The sequence below is a fragment of the Frieseomelitta varia genome, unplaced genomic scaffold, assembly GCF_011392965.1.
Source record: "Frieseomelitta varia isolate USP_RPSP 00005682 unplaced genomic scaffold, Fvar_1.2 scaffold_383, whole genome shotgun sequence".
Classification (NCBI taxonomy): domain Eukaryota; kingdom Metazoa; phylum Arthropoda; class Insecta; order Hymenoptera; family Apidae; genus Frieseomelitta; species Frieseomelitta varia.
The window spans coordinates 258,040-280,602 of NW_025110127.1; positions in this window are offsets into that span (position 1 = coordinate 258,040).

The window sequence follows — 22,563 nt, forward strand, 5'->3', positions numbered from 1 at the left end:
ATTATTCACCATTAATTTATTACATATTAAATATATTATATATATTTAATAAATTATATATGTATATATTATATATATTTAATATATATTATTATTATATATATTATACATTATTTTCTTATATTATTCTTAATTAATTTATATTGTTCTAAATTTATTATATATTATTATTATATATATATTATGCATTATTTTCTTATATTAGTCTTAATTAATTTATATTATTATTATTCTTAATTAATATATATTATTATTATTATTATATATTATACATTATTTTCTTATATTATTCTTAATTAATTTATTATATTAATTAAAATATTTAAAATATTTATGTGGGGCCACCAGCGACCATCGATGCAAAGATTAGCAGAAACACATAATTCGAGTGAATGTTGGTGCTTTGTATATCTTGTATATCTTATGGTGTGAAGAAATTGATGCAGTGTACAAAAATAATTTTATTTTATTTAACACATACACGTAACTTGCGTATTCGTATCAAAGCACTGCAAACAAGAAAACAAAAAAAAAAAAAAAGAATCGTAACGTGACGACTTTCTCGATGCTAATCTTTTGCTTTTGTTCCACTTAATTGTATTTGACTTCTTCTCGTAAGATCTTGGTCCGAGTCACACGTTGGAAAGATATAATCGACGAAAATTTCACGTTAAATACCATTCGAATGCTACATCATTTTGTTTGAAGCGAATAATGCTTCGTAAACAAATTGCTGGTAGGTGATAGAAGAAAAGGATTACACGCGGTTACATACGACATGATCGCGTTGATAATATTTCAACGTTAATATCTGTCGCATCTAATAACAGATTCGTGTACATGGCGTCCTGGACGTAATATCGTAATATCATGTGGCATTCAACGTGTTAACACGCAATATCGCTGCATTTATATTTTCTTAAAAAGATAACCAGCTCGGGCTTTCAGCTCGTCCGTCGTTCCTTCAGTCCCTTTCGATTTAACCACTCTCGCGAAAGGTCGCGTCTCGGCCATCTATGCAACGATAATGTGACGCAATGTGCGCGCTCTGTCGCGACGACAGAGAGGGGCTGAGAGAGGGAGCGACGGCAGCGCGACACTGTTCGTAGCCATTTGCCGATGGTGCCGCTTCTAAATTCGTTCTGAACGCAAAACAACGCCGGTCCCCCCGGCGGTTGCATTGTCGCGAGCTGTTGTACGAATGCTGAAGCGCGCGCGCGTTCTCCCCTTCGAGGAGAGAAAGGAAAAGTTCCTCGTCCCGAACGACCTACTTCCTGCGCGCGCGTCGTGTTTTGTCGCGGCCTCCTCCCGCGTTTAGCGTCCGTTGCGTTGTTTACAGCGACGGCTCTTTTGCAAACAGCCGGGGGAAGGTCTTTGTGAAAGGGTGATTGTTGTCCAATATCGCCACCTCTCTCTCTCTCTCTCTCTCTCTCTATCTTTCGAATTTTTCTTGGTCGATTAATCCATGGCTCTGTTCTCTTTCTCTGGAAATAGAGTGAACGTCGTGTACGTCATCGGTTGTTGTTTTGCACTGACAAGAAGCCACGGATTTTTTTCGAGATACATATGTAGATAAGCGACAGCGTGCAAGTGAATTTTGCTAGATTTAACACCAATCACGCCAGAGAAAACGGCTGGTTTCAAAGTTTAATTTAAAATTATACGTTTTCATCGTTATTAGTTTTGTTCGTGCAACTTTATGAAAATTCCTTGTGTCATCCGATCAATCAGTTTTCAATTTTTCCTTTCTATTTTCGCTTCTTTCTTTGTTGAGAATAATTTATCGTCTAACTGCGAAAAATGCAATTAATAAAACTAAAGCATTCTTCATTTACCTTTAAATGAAATAGACTATGGTCCAATCATTTCCTGTTTATGTTAAAATAAAAATACATGATTATTTCGTTATTATTTGAAGGTTATGTTGTGCGTTGTACAATAAATTGAAAATCTATATTTTTTTCAAAGAACAATGTTTATTACATAATCAGTCGTTTAATCGCTTATGGTAGAAATATAATTATTTTATTATTTGAAGGTTATGTTGTGCATTGTACAATAAATTGAAAGTCTATATTTCTTCCAAAAAACAACTTTTACTTCATAATCGATTGTTTAATCGCTTATGGTAGGAATATAATTATTTTATTATTATTTGTAGGTTATGTTGTACATTGTACAATAAATTGAAAATCTATATTTCTTCCAAAAAACAATGTTTACTTCATAATCGGTTGTTTAATCGCTTACGGTAGGAATATAATTATTTTATTATTATTTATAGGTTATGTTATACATTGTACAATAAATTGAAAATCTATATTTCTTCCAAAAAACAACGCTTACTTCATAATCGATCACTTATGGTAGGAATATAATTATTTTATTATTATTTGTAGGAATATAAGTAGGAATATAATTATTTTATTATTATTTGCACAATAAATTGAAAGTCTATATTTCTTCCAAAAAACAACGTTTACTTCATAATCGATTGTTTAATCGCTTATGGTAGGAATATAATTATTTTATTATTATTTGTAGGTTATGTTATACATTGTACAATAAATTGAAAATCTATATTTCTTCCAAAAAACAACGTTTACTTCATAATCGATTGTTTAATCGCTTACGGTAGGAATATAATTATTTTATTATTATTTGTAGGTTATGTTATACATTGTACAATAAATTGAAACTCTATATTTCTTCCAAAAAAAAAAAAAACCGTTACTTCATAATCAATCATGGTAAGAACAGTATACGCAAAATGGCGATATATGGTTAGTGTTAAAATAGAAACAAACGAGTTGAGCGAGGAGAATCATGAAAGTTTAACTCGTTTCGAGAGAGATTGGAAACTGGTAGTCGCGTAGCTTACGCGACATGGAGCAAGCAATAATTATCGTTGTCCCGGTGCTTTCTTCGTATATCTGTTCAAGGTACTTTGCCCGCCACGTAATTTACGCTTAACATCTAGGTCTCGGTGAAAAACGATCGATATAACTGCGGATACGCCGTTTTCGCTGTTTATAACGTTCTTATCTGCCCGGCGATTATCTCGGTTCCTATTATAATTGGTTCCAGCCGGTGTTTCCAGCTTTTATCGTGTTTTTTTTTTTTTTTTTAAGCGTAATTAGCTCCTTCGGGTATCGACCGATCTTATCAAAATTTTACGACGCGAAACGAGTGAGAAACGTTATTCATCGTCCATTGATATTTTTCGAAACATTTTCGAAAGTGACAAGCCTCACGGCCTCAGGTTTCTGTCACCTCTGAAAATTGCAATCTTATCTATGCGTACACACACGCGCATATATATGTACACCATATATCACGTCTGAATAAATGATTCGATGTGCACATTGTGTAACGTAACCTACGAGCGAAAGAACATACGTGGCTATATACCCTGGAAACACGTAATAACATGTGCTATTGATCGCTCTTAAAATTAGCGCATGCCCCCACCCCGTTATATTATTCATAAATTATTTTAACGCGGATATTAATTACTTTTACACGTTCTAAAGCGCGAGTATCAAACACTTTGCGTGCCGATTATTAACGAGCGTATCGGCGGACACGTGGTTTTCCCCAGCTTCTAAATTACCAGTCGGAGATGCAAACCCGGTGGTTCAGAATTATTGGTCGCACGTGCGCGCCCGCGACGAAGTATAATTTTTTTCGCGGTTAAATACCAAAGTGCGTTGCATTTTGACGAAATTCGACCGAGTCTCGCACGAAAAATATGAGAAATTTGGGTAGAAACCAGCCGAAAAGTGAAACGTCAAAAGTGAAACAATTGTGCAAAATATTTCACTATCGGTGGGAGCTTAACGAAGGGCAGAACAATGCGAGAAATCATTATTAGCAGCGTCTAATGCATCATGATTAACGATAACGCGGACGTTTCGTACATGATGCATCGTCGCCGAAACTTTTCCACCCCTATCGCATCGTCACGCATAATAATATATCGTTTCTGCGACTGGTAATCATGAGCGATCGGCTCGTTGGATCTGTCCGATCTGTTCCCCGAATTAATGGCGTTTTGATCCGTTATTTTCGCGGCCGTTTAATCAGCCGCTCTAGCTTCTTGCCAGCTAGCTCGCACGGCCAATCATACGAAAATTCGAAATTGAATTTTCGTTCGGCCAACGTTTGCTCTGACGAGCGAGTTCGTCGAACGATCCTTTCTTTCTAAACTCGAACGATCTCTCGAATCGACACTTTCAGTTAGTCGACGTATGTAGGGGAAATTAGGATAAAGCCGGATTTAGTTTCGTGACAAATAGAAAAAAATTGAATCTTACAGAGTGAGAAAATGACCAAAGCTTCTTTTTGAAAACAATTGTTAGATTTATGAGAATAAAATTTTCTGGAGGTATGGAAAAGCCCCATAGGTTAACCGAGTACCTATTAAAAGACGTATAAAAATGCAATATAGTATATTATAAAATATATATGGTATATTATATATTATACTATGGTATATTATAATATAATATTATATATTAAAATATTATAGTATAAGATTTTTATTTTTATTAGTAAAAAAATAGAAAGACAGTTATTCTTAATAATATAACAAATAAAGGTATTATATTTGGTCTTATAGAAAACCATGTTGATTACTAATTTAAAAACTTTTACTGTATTTATAAAAAAATTTGCTTTATTTTACAATAGTGGTTAAGACAGTGGTATTATTTGACCTGTATTTATATTATGGTATATTATAATATAATATTATATTATAATATTATAATATATTATATATTAAAATATTATAATATAAGATTTTTATTTTTATTAGTTAAAAAATAGAAAGACAGTTATTCTTAACAATTTTAACAAATAAAGGTATTATATTTGGTCTTATAGAAAACCATGTTGACTACTAATTTAGAAACTTTTACTGTATTCATAAAAAATTTGATTTATTTTACAATAGTGGTTAAGACAGTGGTATTATTTGACCTGTATTTATATTATGGTATATTATAATATATTATATATTAAAATATTATAGTATATTATAAAATTTTTATTAGTTAAAAAATAGCAAAGACAATTATTCTTAACAACAATTTTAACAAATAAAGGTATTATATTTGGTCTTATAGAAAACCATGTTGATTACTAATTTAAAAACTTTTACTCTATTTATAAAAAAATTTGCTTTATTTTACAATAGTGGTTAAGACAGTGGTATTATTTGACCTGTATTTATATTATGATATATTATAATATATTATATATTAAAATATTATAGTATATTATAAAATTTTTATTAGTTAAAAAATAGCAAAGACAATTATTCTTAACAACAATTTTAACAAATAAAGGTATTATATTTGGTCTTATAGAAAACCATGTTGATTACTAATTTAAAAACTTTTACTGTATTTATAAAAAAATTTGCTTTGTTTTAAAATAGTGGTTAAAACAGTGGTATTATTTGACCTGTATTTATAAAAAATTTTATTTCAAAACAGTGGTTAAAACAGTGGTATTATTTGACCTGCTTTCCCCTGCGAAGAATTTTCGTGGTTCGCTCACGTAGAGAAGTTTCAACAATTTTTCTTTCTTTTTTTTTTTTTTTACGAAAAATCTCCGACGAAAGATCGAAATTGGAAAAACTGCGAATGATTAATTTCGCGGCAGGACGGTAGGTCGCGTGAACATTTCATTTTCGATTGCCCAGCTTTCGTTGTCCCTCTGTCAGTCAGTACTTTCGCCTCCACCTGACCTGGCTACCCGCTCGCATTAGCATGTTATTGGGCGGTTGTTTACTTCGGGTTAATCATCACCTCCGGCGCCAACGATTTGGCTATGGGATCGTGACGGACTAGAGAGACAAAGAGAGTGAGAGAGAAATCGAGAGAGAGAGAGAGAGAGGGATGGAGGGAGGGAGGAGGGGTGGGAAATCCGATTTACCTGCTAAACTTTGCGTAAACTCGGCGCAAAGAGCCCCAGAGAATGTACGAGGACCAGAGGGAAAAATAACTGGTCGTCGTAGCCCGGTTATTAATTGTTTCTCTGCTAGACTAGTGGAGTCTCTCTCTGGCCTTGGTGAATTTAATAATGCTCCGTGAAAGGAGAAAGGGGGAGAAAAATTGGCCAAAGGGATGTTTCTCGGGTGGAGGCGAACAACGAAGCGGATGGAGGAAGGTTACGCGGCGTTTCTTCTTGAAAATGTTGACGGGGCCCGGGGCTCGCTCCATTCCGGCACGGAGTATATATTTATTAAAACCCGGGGAAAGATAATTTTGTTTGATTTCTGCACGGTATTAAAAATTTAGACGTGAGAATTAATATGGTTGCGCGTTGATTAAAATACACGTTGGAAAATGAATCGTTGAAGGATTTCGAGACTGAAACGTTACCGGTGAAGAAAATCGAGAACAGAGGCGGAAACCGCGTATATATTCAGACATACACACACGTACACACACACACACACATACACATACGCACGTATGGACAAAGAAGGGTTAATAAACGCGTTGTTAGGAGGTCGAACGTAGGAGCGGTCAGTTTTAATTCTGGGACAGTGTCGCGTGTCCCGGCAGCGTTAAAATCTGTTGAACTTACAAAGCAGCCTCGCGGGCAAGTTTATTGGAAGGATGGGGAAAGTTAATTAAACGAATAAATAGCGTAACAAAGAAAGAGGAGAGCCGGCGATGCCCGGGGAAACACGGGACAGTTTCGCGCTCTTCTGTTTCAGAGACGTCAGTCTCTCTGCAAATATACATACACGGATAGTATGTGTACGTATTATCGGTGGTACATCCGAGGCGGTGGAGAGAAGCAGAGCGCAGCAGTCCGCCGGCTAGACCCCGTGCCACTCTAATTCATCCTTTTGCCTTCTTTCCGGCCTGCGCGATTCTCCACGATCCACTTGCCACGACCCTCTCTCCTCCACCCACCTCCCACGCCGCTCTGCCCTCTTCAATTTCTCACTGTTATTGTTTTCACCGTCTCTTTTTTACCCGTTGCGCTCGTTCGAAGCGAAGAACGCGATACTCCGGGAATCCGGGCGGTGTTGATTTTACGAAAGGACTTGTTAATTAAAAAGGTCCCCGTTCCCGGCTGTTTGCTCGACGGTTTATCGCACCGGGATGGCTGAAACACCGCTCCGCTCCGCTCCGCTCCGCTCCGCCCTGCGCGCACCAATCCCCCCTCCAGTCAGTCGTTGGCTGACCATGCGTTCCCATGTTTCCCAAACGCTTTCGATTTCATCTCGCCAACTTTTTTTTCAACTGCTCGCGCCACTCCGCAAACTGCCATCGCTGTTACATATGTTTGCTCACGTGTAAAACCCTAAGTATGCACTCTCCGGAATTTACCTTTAGTTGCAATTGCAAAGAAATATATGTGTAATTGTACAATTTCAACAATTGTACACTTGTACAATTCGAAATGTTTATTCAGAAGCGCTGCAGCTCGTTCGACTCGTTCGTTAGCTCGCATAGGATCGAACTGACCTCCGAGTCTTTACTTTCGAGTGTCATTTACACTTTACAGTATCACTCTTGTTCCTTCTGAGGATTTCGCAGGTCCTAGAAACAGAGCTGGTTAACTAGCGGCCGTACGAATTATTTTATGACGAATCGGTTTGGAAAGAATCGCGAGACTCGAACGACCTTGTCGAACGACGAATGTTTTCATTGTTACTTGTTAATATCTGACGAATGAGAGAAAAGTTTCAGGCGAAAATGTCTACTAACACTTGTACAGTTGCATGAAAATACGAATTCATCGAGAAGGTGGCTAGCAATGAGTTAGAATCAAAGGTGGCTAACTGGCGGCTCGCTGGTCCTTGCCCCCCTCCCCTTGCTTTCTCTGGTCGCTAGCGCTATCCCCCCACCTCGATCTCTCCACTTGCTTGGTAGGGAATTCAATAGTCAATCTAGCGGAGAGATCGATGTAGTGAAAAGATCGATGCAGTGGAGAGGGTAGCGCTAGCGACTAGGAAAGTATGGTTAACCTCTTTTGCGCTGGAATGACGTGCCGCGCACGTCGAGAATTTCTCCAAAATTGCAATATTTTCTCAGTTTTAAGTATATTTAAGTATAAACCAGGCGAAACGAAAACAAAATGAGTTTATTACTTCTCAATAATTTCTATCCAGTGATGTAATACCGGCGAGTTCAAACAGAAAGCGACGAATTGTTGCGTATGGTTTGGTCACTCGTTATGGTCCGCAATCAGTTAGCCAGCTCTGTCCTAAAAGGTCCGAGGATTTCTGTCTATTTCATGTTTCTAATGTAAATTTTATTTCATTGTTTTATTATTTATTTATCTTTCCTTCCATTTCCAATATAAATTATTATACTGCCCTCTTTACGCAATGTTTCATTCATTTCGTTTCAATTCGTTTGTTTTAGGTAAGTAATCCTGCCTGAAATTTCGCAAAATATCAAAACCATCGTTGATCCTGGGCCACGTCGATTCGGTGAGTCGAGTCGCAGGCATTCTCGCCGTTTAAAACAATTTTTAACCAACGATCGTCGACGGACCGAAATTGGCCAGAATGGTATAAGAAAACAAACAGCTGCGTAATATCTGTCCGCTCGTAAATTTGGTTTTGAGCGCAGTTAGTTTCGGTCCGGACGTGAAAATGGAAGAGAGAGAGAGAGAGAGAGAGAGAGAGAACTCCGGTTCGGTCTGTTGTGCGTAAATCATTAGCTTTATCAGACTCATCCAGTTCGTACCGGCGCTTTATCTATCGGGATAACCGAGCCATTCGGCGAGAAAGCCGACAAAAAATGTTTAAAACAATGGCGCAATCGAATCCGGGCACGTTAGGGTTCGTTCTCGCTGTGTGTTGACGCGCGGAAAATAACGATGGCCGCGACAATGCCGACCGATACACCCGGCGGCTCGGTTAACTCGATCGGCGGGGGCTATCCATCACAACTAACGACGAAAATATCGACGATCAAGATTCCGAGTCTCGTCTAAATTTGTTGCGCCGAGCAAATGAAGTTACACGTACACGCGCGACGTAACGCGGAAAAAAAATCGGCTTTGCGAAGTTGGCTGATCGTTCCGCGAGCTATGATGCCCGATTTTTCGCGTAGTTTCGCGAGAAAATTCGTTTTCGCTGGCGCTGGAGCAAACGGGTGATCGAACCTGTGTGTTGCAGAGATGTGCGATGGCTTGAATTTCTCGCGACTCGCACGTCGAATAAAACACACACACACACACACACACACACACACACACACACACACACACACAAACACAGCTAGACGGGGAGCATTGCTGCGCATGGTGAATACGCTCATTGCCAGAGTATTCAGGCATATGTAACCTTCTTTCCGGCGGCTCTTGTCGGCAGCAACTCTCTTTGTTTAAAACGCGGTTGAAAATCCGACCGGCCGGGGCAAATCCTCTCTTTTCCCGTGGTTCGGAAACGCTTCGAGCGGAAACACTTTGGGAGAATGCGACCGCGGACGTCACGGTAATTACAACCTCGGGTCACCGCCGGTTCTCCACCCTCCCTTTCTGCACAGGCTTTTCTTCTCTGCTGCTTCTCCTTTTTTCCCACCCCCTTCTTTCTTCTTTTTTTTTTCTCTTTCCCTCTTCGTTTCACGTCGCCTTCTTTTATTCGTTTCGCTTCCGAGCGAAAGTCGAACATTTTAAACCGATAAGATGCGGCAACAGGGAGAGAGAGAGAGAGAGAGAGAACTTCGGTGGCAAGAAGACTTTAATTCCGTCGGAAAGCTCGCGAGCTTTTCAAGCGTTTCGGGTACAAATGTAGGCCAGTTCTCGATTTTCGAATACCTTCTTTCTTCTTTCTTTTTCTTTTAATAGAACGACACTTTTCTTTTTTTTTTTCTTGGTAAAATCGTACGTTTTGCCGCGAAGGCGCGAGGAATGGAGGCGCGGCAGTGATATTTTAGACGGAGCGCGATGCAAAGTGTATGCGAAATTTCTTTTTCTTTCTTTTTTACTTTTTACTTCTTGCGGCTTTTACGTATCACGAACGTGGATCGCGTATATTCAGCAGCTCGCGTTGCGCGACAGCGTTGCAATATTAACGCGTTATAGGGGAAATCTACTGTACCGTGTTCCGAGGGATGTTCAATTCTATCACAAGAATAAGAAGAAGAAGAAGAAAAGGAAAAAAATAAAACAGTGCAATCCAATAATCGGAGGGAACGCGTGCGTTTGAAGAAAAGAAAGAGACTAATTGCAAGATCGATCGACTGTGACTCATTCGAGGATTGGATAAATCCGCGTAAAGGAATGACAGTTGTGTGGTTTTTAGAGGGTTTTATTTCTACGTTCGAATGTTTCTAGTCTGCTACTTTCGTTTCTCAGCACGTCTTCTTATACAGGTGGTCCTCTACTTTTATCTAATTGGTTTCTGAAACGTGTACGAAAGTAGAGCAATGTAAAAGAAAAAAANTTGATTACATTGGTATTTCTTGCTTTTTTGTCTCTCGTTTCTCGTTGCTTGCCAGATTTCTCTTCCTTTTTTTCTTTTTTTCTTTTTTTTTTTTTTTTCCTATCGATATCCAACATACTTGTTTCTCGGATCGGAAACGAACGTGAATTATATTTAAGTTTTGCGATTGTCAAGTTATCATTCGATGCAGTATGCAAGATAACGCGGCAGAATCATCATCTACAAGAAGATTCTTATATCGATTCTTTCGTCCAACCGAGGATGCATTTCTTTTTATACGAATGTACATGTATATCGCAATATACATATGCGTGTGTAATTTATGTAAATATATTAATCACGATATATAATATCTCAGTATTTTGCATTCGTAAAGTATTTTGTACAGCTTCGTAATAACATGAGAATGAAAATAAACTATATTTCACAAGCTATATGGAAACGAAGATACGTGAACAGTTCAGTGATCGCCGATCATAGTGCAAGAAATCGCCGACGAATTGTCAAAGAATCGATATCAGACGTTGCACACCTTCATCGATTATAACACACAGTTCTCGCATTCGTTTACTTTTTTTTTTATTCCCTTTTTTTTACGTTGATTTCCCTTCATGCCCTTAACGTTCGCGCTTTCACACTCCGTTGGATCGATTTGACTGATTCGACTCATCAATACGCGTTGCATTTTTTTTTTTTTTTTTATTTTATTTCTACGAAACATAATGTTAACGTAACAGTGGCTCACGAAAGTGTTTGAACACTTGCCACAGAATAATTGTTATGTATAGGGTAAATCCTCGGGATGGTTCGACCACTTTTTGAAAAGACATTGTACAATTGTTGTTGTTTCTTCCGGATTTTTGTTATGTCGGGCAGAGTTAGATAATGTGATTAATTTAGAATACAAATAAATTGTATTTTGCGACACATCAAAGTTATTTATTTCCGTTTTCCAATAAAAAAAATAAAAAACATTGGCCGGTTTTACTCGCATGTCCAATGTCCTTGGAATATAATTTACAAAAAAGTGTAATGAACGAGGAAATTAGTGGTACGTCCTCCTTTCTCAATTTTCCACACAAGTCACAAATATTTTCGTACCTAAAGCATCTATGTATCGTGAAGCTTACGCATTTAATTCAGTCTTAGTTTCTCAAAGTTCTCTCTGTATTTTTTAAGGAAGTTTACTCAATTTTACCCCCATTTAGGCCTCCTATTCCTCTTTAAATTATTACAGATAATTATTTTTGCAAATTTGTAATAATATTATTAAAAATATATTTATTTAATATGGTTGAACTGTCCCGAGTAAGTAATCGTGATCGAAACTATGCTAAAATCGCGGAAGTAGTTGACCATATTATTAGCATAAAGTAAAAATGAGTACGTGCATGTTATTAAGGTTTACATTAGAGTTTTGCGGATCATATCCGGCAATACTGGAATAGTATGAATAAACTTGTTTGTCAAAAAAATTCTCAAATCTGTTTGAAACGTGATTTATAACTTTGATAACGCTTTCGTGGAAATTGACGGTGCGAAATCTACAACGAAATGATTCATCTTTTTTACTTTTCCTTCTTTTGCACAAATTTTGAAATGTCAACGCTGGTCGAACTATCTCAGACTTGCTCTATATCATGTGTGTTATGTAAAACATTTTGAAATTTCGCTAATATAGCAAAAGGACATTAATACGATTCTATTCAATAAAATTTAAGACCAATCGGAGAACATACATATACGAGTTACAAATTATTCATTGCAAACGTATGTTTGATAAAAAAGAAATTGGAATGGCCGTTTTAAACATACAATAAATATTAAATATTTATTAATGGTTTCATTGAATATTTATTAATGCAAACAGACTCTGTTTAAATAATTTTATGATGTCTGAGAAATATATATACATTCTATCGAATGTCTTGTCATTTCTATATATCTATGATTATAATCGCGATATGATTAAAGTCTCAATGACATATCATAATATTCTAATATAGCACACGTAATATATTCATAGAAGTTTTTATTCATGTTTCAATACTTTCAAGAGTAACTGTGTATTAAAAGCATTCCATTGTATTTTCTCCTATTCGACCATCCGTTGCTCGTTTTCCTACCGAAAATCTTCGTATTCCGAATTTCGAGCTCGAGCCGCGTAAACGAATGGCAAACTATTATACTGTGACGCGTGTATGCATTTTCTTTCTATCGCTGAATAATTGATTTTAGCAGGGAAGTAACAGATAATAAACGAAAATTTTAAAAGTTTCAATTTTCATTTTTTCGTATTAATGCTATAACGATCGGTGACGCTGCTGTAGCGTCATGCGATTGTCAACACTAACGACCGATGACGTCAAGTGATTTTTAACGATTAGCGATCGTATATTTTTAACGATCATACAAGTTTAAATATACATACATGTGATTGTTTATATGCATTTATTTACATATCTATTTAGATTTTTTACTTTCTTACATTTTGCGAATTATTATATATGCATATACACGTATGTATCTGCATTTTATATACATGGTCGCGTATTCGTAACAAAAATGAGATTTGGTGAACGTGGAATCAACTAAATTTAAATTCAATTGAATTCTTAATCGAATTTGATGGTCTCTGATAGAAATTAGTATCGAAAGTAGCCGATCGTTGTAATATTAATGCAATACAATACAATATTGTTCCATTATTGATCTCAATACTAACCAAGTACGAGAATAAAGAAACACATTTCAAAACGTCGAGTCATTTCTACTGACCAACGTTAATTCCGAAGTTCGTATATCTCCTGTTTTTTAATTTGAACAAAGACAAGACAATCGATTCGCAATAACTGATATTCTGTAATCTGTTTCTATAAAATTAATCGAAAATTACTTATTCACCAAACGTTTTTCTTAACGGAGCGGATGTTACACCCAATAATATGTATTGGAATTATTTATATAATTATTAAGTATACATATATATATACACACACACAAGAAACACGTACGAAATCCAGGAACAGAACAAACGAGCAGTATCCTAGTATACTAAAAACAAGCGTTGCCTCTAATAGACATAACCGATCGTTCAAAGAAAACGGTCTCGAACATACTGCGTAAACCAGATCGTTATCGAAACTGCGTGCCTTCTTCTTTTCGACGTTATACATTTCATGCGTATTTTTACTACAAAAGAGAAAAAAAAGAGACGAAAGAAAAAAGAGAAAAACAAGACGATGAAACGAGTACAATATTCCTACAATATATATGCACTAGTTTTTCGAGCATCGACGAGCAGCAAGCTTTGTTCGACGAATATCCGTATGAACATGCGTAGTATGTACATAACGAACGACGAAATAGCAATCAGTACCATTATTTACGAAAGAGAGAATAAAAAAGTGAAATAAAGATTTTGTAATATTGCGGTGTAAGTAAAGAAAAAAGAAGAAAAAGTACGCGCGGAGAAAGTGGGTGATTGATCGAGCGAACGAGCGAGAGAGTGAATGAGAGCGGAAGGGAGAAAGCGTGGCAAGGTGGAATGAGCAAAAAGAAAGCCTTGGTTTACTTTAAAGTCAAGTTTTCAAAAATTTTCATCGATCGAACGAGATTCAACTGTACGGTGGTGCGAGTGCCCCTTACGTGTAAAACATCGAGCCTCCGTTTCAGAGTAAAACTCTCGCGAGAGTATCGTACTGACTCTCGTAGAGAGTATTTTTTGCAAAGAAATGAATGACGAAGTGTGAGGGATACTCTCAATATCAACTCGCGAGAGCGAGTTACTCTCAAATGGATAGTTCCACAGCCTAATTTGAAACGTTTTCCCAAATTTTATGATTCGTTGTGGTAGCCATTCTCTCCTTGGTGATCTTTAATTTCTGACACGCGTTCGCGTCGAATCAAAAGAAAGATTTTCATTCCGAGATATAGCGTACATATATATATATATATATATATATATATATATATGTATAAAATTCGCGAGATCATAAAACAACGTCGATAGTTTACGTGCACGGGAGAAGAAAATAGAGAAAACTTATCGTGTGTATTGTAATACGTATAAAGATAGGAGGGATGAAGGAAAAGGGAAACGACACCAACAACGCAAGATTTTATACGCAAGATTCACGAATATAGCACACATCTGTAAATGATCAATGCTCTTTGCTGCACTCCAACTCCCATCATCCAAACGTTCGAACGTTTTTAAACATTTTCTCTTTTCTCTTTTTTTCTATTTCCCTGGCTTTTTTGTTCTCTTTCTATTGTTTTCCATTTGCCGATGATACCTTCGATTGAAAAGAAAAAAAAAAAAAAAAAAAAAAGGAAAACATCGAAAAGAGGTGCATCAGCATGCAAATAAATAACACTTTATTGATTAGTATCTGATTTCGCAAATTTATCAAGAGTTAGTTGAATCATACTCTTTTCTCCCTTCTTTCCTTGATAAAGAGTTCTGCAACGCAAAAGTACGCGTTTTTGCGATACACATCGATAAATATCTAATTTTTTAATACAGTGATAGTTAAATACAGAATTGTACGGAAGTAGAATGTACGAAAGTTGAGGGCCGCCTATATTTACGTTTATGGCGAATCGAAGAGAGGTATGACCAGCTACTCGAATTTGCCAACAAATTTAGCAAATTTTAGAAAAAAAAAAAAAGGAAACGCACGAAACAAGAGAGAACGCAAGCAATCGTTCAAATATCGTCGATTAACAGTTTCCCTCTGCTCTGGGAAAGAAACGAGCGGAAGAAGACAAACAGCCTAAAATTCCATAGGCGATTCGATAAATTAGTCACGAGTTCGAGTAACCCGGCGCGCAACAATTTACGCGCGGGAGGGAACTGGCGGGCGCTTGCTAAACGCGAATCAGAAATAAGCGTCGAATCAACGAACCGCTACGCACAACCGTTGATTGCCTCGCCCGTCTCTGCGAGTCGGAGAAAGAACGAATCAAATCACTGTACATGCGAGGAGAGGGAAAGAGAAGGAGCGAGTGAGCAAGAGGAGGAAAGTGGTAGCCAAAGGGAGAGAGAGAGAGAGTTTGTTCGTAAAAGTTAAATCTAAGCAAAGTTTACGTTCGCCGGGTCGTTAAAAGTTTTAAGGGATAAAGCAGTCGCTTTATTGAAAGACTTGTTACGACGGAATTTCGGTCGGCAGAACCGTTTTGCGATTCATAGCCCGTGTCTTGAGGCGAACGGTAGAAACGCGGCGGTGAAGGGGGGGAAGGGGGGAATGAGATGGAAAGTCTCGGCATCTCTCGAGCTTTTAAACGAAATTCGTTGGAGAGGAGTTTCGAGAAACGAGCGCGGATAATGCCGTTTCAACCGCGACTCCTATTCCTGTGTACAATTAAAAAACCAGGCGGAGCCATCGATACGACCTAGTTTCCGTCAAAGCGCGCCGGTCGCAACTTCCTTTTCAACTCGGTCGTCCGTGTTTTACGAATTATCTTATGACGAGTTTCGGTTTGGAAAGTGCCCCGAGACTCGAATCGATCTTTGTTCCGGCGTCGTTTTCCTTCTTATTTGTTAATCTTTGACGAATGAGAGAAAAATTTCGGCCGGAGGAACGCGTACGATGGCACTTGTATAAAAATATGGGGAAAAATTCGCATTAAAATCGTCGAGAAGGTGAGTAGCACGGTTTTAGAATCAAAGGTGGCTAACTGGCGACTCGTGAGTCCTTGCTCCCCCTCCACTTTCCTATCGCTAGCGTTTACCCCCTCCACTGCACTTGCTTGGTAGGGAAATCAGCTTATGCACGACGAGCCTCATTTTTCAATGTAATGGAGAAATATATGTATTTACATATAATATATATACTCCGGATAAACTCAGCTGCTAATGAGAAATGTTTTTCTATGCTATCTTGGCATCGACCTGAACAAATGAAATATTTGATCAATTGATGGTTTCTCCAAAAATAGTGGTTTCGACTATTTTCTTTCTTTTTAGTATGTACATGCACGACGAGCCTCATTTTTCAATGTAATGGAGGAATATATGTATTTACATATATAATATATACTCCGGATAAACTCAGCTGCTAATGAGAAATGTTTTTCTATGCTATCTTGGCATCGACCTGAACAAATGAAATATTTGATCAATTGATGGTTTCTCCAAAACTAGTGGTTTCGACTATTTTCTTTCTTTTTAGTATGTACGTATCAACATGTTCTTATCGATCTATGGGTCGTATCTCTTTTAAAGAGAACTGTGCACTTCGGAAAAACTTCGGGCAGGAAATTCGGTCGAAGCGAAAATTGAAAACACTAAAGTGGTTCCGAATCACGGTATCGCTTGGCTGGATAAAATCTAGCTTGACGATGACCTCCGTACATTTCCATTTATTTCTTCTGTTTACTCTGCGATATCACGTTCGATTGATACGAGAATCTCTTACTTTTTATACAAACGCTATGTAGGCATCGCGATTGTATAATTATTTGTAAATTAGTAGTTAGAGTCGTTTGCGTTTCCAATTCTAACGTTCGTTTGAAACACATTAAGGCGAATATTAAATTCTTTAAAATGTAGAATCAGGATCGAAATTAAAGCAACTTTATTTTATTATATTATATTATGTTATATTATTATTGCATTATATTATTATATTATGTTATATTATTATTATATTATGCTATATTGCATTATCATACATTATATAATATTATATATAATATATAACAATGCAATATAGCATAATACAATAATATAATAATAATGTAACATAATATGATATAACAAAATAAAGTTTACTTTAATTTCGATCCTGATTCTACATTACTTTCGCAGAAAAGTGCCGGCAACTCGCGCATGGTCGCCCGAAATATAACCAATTTGTACAGTAGTTCAAGTTTTCGAGTTTCCTTCGAACTCGCACGCACATTTGGCAGAGCTCCGTTCGCAAATCGCGTCGAGATAAAAGTCGAACCAGCCGAGAGGAATTTATCGGGCAATCGTTGATCGCTGGATCAACTGAAATTTTCCTTCGATCGTCTCGCTTCGCGGGATTTTGACGTCCGCCTTGGGGAAACACTTACGAAAAGCAAGCTGTTTGGCTATTTTCGATGGCGCAGGTCCCGCGTGGTGAGTCACATTCGAAACACGAGACAGACGTGCGCGTCGTACCGTTAGAAGAACTTGTTCCTCCCCGCTTTGCCGCTTTGCCGCTTTGCTCTCGGCCGGGTATGTTTAGATTCCGGAATTTGCGCGTCATCCCTACCACCCACCCACCCACACGCTCGCCCGCGCGAGAATGCTCTAATGTGCCGGCCACCTCCGGACAAGCGTCGGATTACAGGCACCGCCGTCGATTTGACACGCGAATTTAACAACGTCGTCTGGGCGTGAACGAGTTTTTCATCCCGGGGAAACGCGAGAGGCTTCCTCGAGGAGCCGAGGCTCTTTGATCAAGTGTCTAGCGCGGGACGTTCGCTTTCGAAAAAGCGCGGAGGAATTCTCGAGCACGTGACACGCGTTCGGGCGAAAATACTCGAGACGGACATACATTTGTCGAAAGGACAGAGAGAGTCGAAATCGGAGATCTCGCGATTTCGCGTCTTTCCATCGTATGATAAACGCGCGTTAAACGCACAAGAGTGTCGTTAAACACATTGTGCGAATTTGCGTCTTTCAGTTTTCAACTGTTGTGGACAGGGAACGCTTTATTGCGTTGTAGGGGACACGACTCAAGCAACGTTGAATGTAATTTACATTATATAATACTATATATTATAATGTTGTATAGTTTTTCAGGAAGTAGAGAAATCGTTTCTTAACATACCACACCGAGAAACGTTGCTAGATGTATTTTCATTTTATTTAATAAAATACCTCTAAAATGAGAAATAATTAATAATTTTAATTATTAATGAAATAATACACTTGTTGAGTGCTGTACATTCTCTTGAACCTTTTCAATCATGTATTAAATAATTCAAAAAATACGAGAAAATACTGGCTATATGTTTGTCAGAGCGTACCGTCCTCAATGTGTCAATATAAATATAAAATGAATGATATAAAAAATAAAATAAAATAATATAGAATATTATAGATAATGAAATAAATAATAGAATAAAATATAGAATGATATAGATAATAAAAGAATAAAATAATAGAATAATATAGATAATAAAATAAATAATAAAATAAAATCTAAAATACGTAATAAATAGATTCTTAAATATTACCATAAAAAAATATATGGTAATATTTAAGAATATTTTATCAATGTGAATTAAAGAAATGCATGTACTATGTATGCATTGTACAAAGTTTCCCTGTTGCTCCATAAATGTGCGGGCCCTGGCAGCAGGTTAGCAATGTGTTAAAATAACAGACAGGGAGGTGAACGAGAGGGGCGGTGGCGACGCTTGAAAATAAAAAACGCGGACGAAATAGTGGCGATATTAACACATGTCCCGTTAATTGCGAGCCTATTGTACCAGGGAATATATACCGATTTTGACGAAATTTGGCATAAATGTAGGTTTCGAAAAAATATTTAACCATTTCTCTCTCTCTTTTTTTTTTTTGTTTTTATAAAACTACCCTCAAAATTCGGAACGTATATTTTGTCAAATATCTCGGACATTATTGAAGATACAGTTTTTGTATAAATTGATGACATTGGTGGTTTTTTTTTTTTTTTTTTTTTTTTTTTTTTTAACGACGACTATCAAAGTAGAAACTTTATTCTTTAAAATGAGACCAAGTGGATCTCGACATGGCCTATTTTTCTTCACAAAGTTGTACCAGTTCGAATCATCCAGAATTTTTTATCGTCACTGGTACAATTATACTTCTTCACTGTACGTACTTTTCGATTTGTAAGGTATCTAAAAATGATTTACACGTGACTAATTCCTAACATCGGTCATGGAAAAACCGACTTGGTGAACAGCTCTTCGCCACGTAGCCACTTTAGTCGAGCGTCTGTTGCTTCGACAACGGTGCCGGTAAACATAGGCGCCGATGTGAACGCGAAGGGGGTGAAAATAGAAATGCCGGCAATTTGGTGGTTGCGGCACGATTTCGTGGAAAAGCGACGCGGCGGCGTCTCGTCCGGGAGCACGTTTGCGCCACGCGCTAAATCGAAACCGGTTTCGAATCGAGCCTGGTAAATGTTTATCGAAGCACGCGTAAGCGTGCGCATAAATGGAATGCGATCTCTGTGTTTGTTTGTTTGTCTGTTTGTTTCTTTATTTATTCGAAAACTCGATCGAATTGACCGAAAATGCAAAGGCGTACTGATCGCGCGAATCAGATATTGTGGAGTCTTTTCGCGAAAAGAAACGCAGCTTGTACATTACGAAAAGATTCACAGATGAATCTACATCTTTCGATTTGATGGAAATGCACTTGATAAAAGATAAGTAAAGAATGTCTGTCGCAAAATTGACCTTGGCCTTGAATTGCAAGGTCAAAAAATTTTTTCTTTTTTGGTATTGCACGTATCACCCAGGTTCTGAACGCGTGGACATTTTCTATTTTATGTAATTTTTTATTTTATTAAGTTTATTATTGTATTAAGTTTCACTAATATTTGATTTATCATAATTGTAGCATCAGTGTGAGTTTAAGTGTCAACATTATAAGTATATAAATATATAAATATTACGTAATATACAAACACCCATACGTCCAGATTTATTTATTAAAGTCGCTGTTAGCAGTGTTGAATGATTAAGAAACTTTTTCGCCATTTTTCGAAAGAACTACTTGCAACCTATGGTCCCCTCGCGACGAATGGACTATAATGAAAGAAATATTTTGACCTTGAAATTCAAGATCAAGCGCAACTTTACCATCTCAAATCGAAAGCGCAGAATTCACCTGTCTTCACGGACTTTTCTTTCCACCCTGTACAATATATATCGTATCGCGGTGAACACGTATTTCGCACGCGCGCGCGGCTGACACGAAGATTTTCGCGGTCGAGTTCTATAACAGACACGGAAAATTCAACATATAATTTCATTGGAATCCTTTTCATCTCGCATCAATCGTTTTCTATTCAACAAACTTCCCATCCGTCGGAGGGGGAGGGGGGGCTGGTTGTGGGACGAACACAATCGAACTCGAGCCGGATATTCGATTATTTCCAAACAAGCGCGCAAATGCGTTGCACGCACGCGTTACGTTAATACCGTTCGAATGGAGTTTCACATTCACCGCGGAGAAAAAGCTGTAAAATTCTCAGCGCAGAAAGTAGCGTGCTTCCGGTGCGCGGAGAGGAGAGGAGAGGAGAGGAAAGGGCAAGGGACAGGGAGGAAAAGGAGGAGGAGGAGGAGGTCGAGAGCCAACCACCGAAACGAATCGCGACTGTTGCGTGAATTTTTGTTTCTCATTTTCCCTTTTTCTTTTTTTCTCATTTTTTTTTTTTTTTTTTTTTTTTTTGAAAGGTCGTCGCTACGAAACGCGAATTACAAACGTTCCTCGCGCCACCTCTTCCTACCTGCCTCTTTTCTACGTTTTCGCTTTTATACATACTCGGTCGAAAGTTTGCCAGTTTCCAAAAGGAGGGCCGCCTCCTCTCGAATTTATCACGAAATTATCGATACTCGATTCGGGTTCACTCGAAATTCGACACCAGCGACTACTTGGTAATTACAGTGGGTGTAAAAAGGTATTCGTACAGTGACTAATCACGACCAGAATCCTGAACAATAATATGTATTAAACAATATTTTTTAAACAAACATGGTACATCTATTCTCCAAAGTCTGTAGACACAAGAGTATCAAATAAACAAAAAAAGAAAAAGAAAAAATTCATACTGAACAATATGACAGAAATGAATAAGTATTAACGCGCAACAGTTACAGTTCATTACACCTACGATTCAAAGTTTGTTGTGTAAACGCAACGTGATTAGTTTCAAATATCGCTTACTAGCAATCGGCTTGAAGAACGTTGTCTAGAATTGTAGCACGTACGGATTAGTATTTATCATTGCTGTAGCAACATCGAAAAAGAGTCGAAAAAAGTAAAAGGAAACTACTGTGGAAGAGCGAAAGATAATTTTTAATTTGCATAACCAGTGCAAAAGTTTATCCGAAATTATCGATATTATTAGAGTATGTAATTAGTATAAATGATGGCACTTTCGAACGAGATTGTACATCTCTCTCTCTCTCTCTCTCTCTCTCTCTCTCTCTCTCTCTCTTTTGTTCTATTACGTTCGGCATTTTTATCGGCCTGCAAAATGGTCCGAGCGTGTCGTCCCTGTCGTGCAGCCGCCCTCCGACCCAAAATGGGTCGAGAGGGAGGACACTGGCGTTGCTATTATAACACTCGTTCGCCGGTACCAATCATTTGCAGTTGAAGTTGGGCCAAGTTTCGATATACATCAGCGTTGCCTCTCAATGAGGTGAAGCCAGCCAGTTCGAGCTGCCAAAAGAGCGGGAGTTGCATGCCGCCCGGCTTAATTAAGAATTAATAGTCGGTCCTACCAAAACAAATTAACGCTGCTTTTCCGCGTTACGCGTCGCGCCATCCCTCCCTCCCCCCCCCCCTCTTCCCTCCCGTGCGTATTCACCCGCTATTTTTTTCGACCCCGCTAATCCCCCTGTTTTCCCCGATCTAATTTAACTTAATTCGCGTGTTTGTGTGTGCACGCACCTTTATCACCTTTTTACCGCTTGTCCCGCTCTCGGCGCGCCTGTATTTTCGCGGAATTAACCGTTCATTTTGTATTGGTTTTCGTTTATTATGGGACGTCGTACCGTGTCGTTGAAAACGCGCAGGAAAAACAGCCCCGGCTTTAAAGAGACCATTTTGCGAATGAAACGTGAAAAAGCTTGAAACGACGCGCGACGAAATTTGGTGGAATGTAACATCTCGGTGGAACTGTGTGTCTCGTCGCCTGATTTTATTTGCGCTATTATATTTCGTCCTCTCTTCGATGAAACTTCTTTTTCCTTTCTTTTCTTTTTTTTTTTTTTTCAAAGTTCGTCACCGCGTCTATTTCAAAATCGAATCCAACTGAATCGTCGAAAGTGACAAAGTCACCAAGTACGAGTACGAGTAAACGTACCTAAACGCTCGTTTTAGTTAGCTAAATTGTCCGGCTAAAATATACCGACCGAAATGATCGAAATCGTCCGGCAGA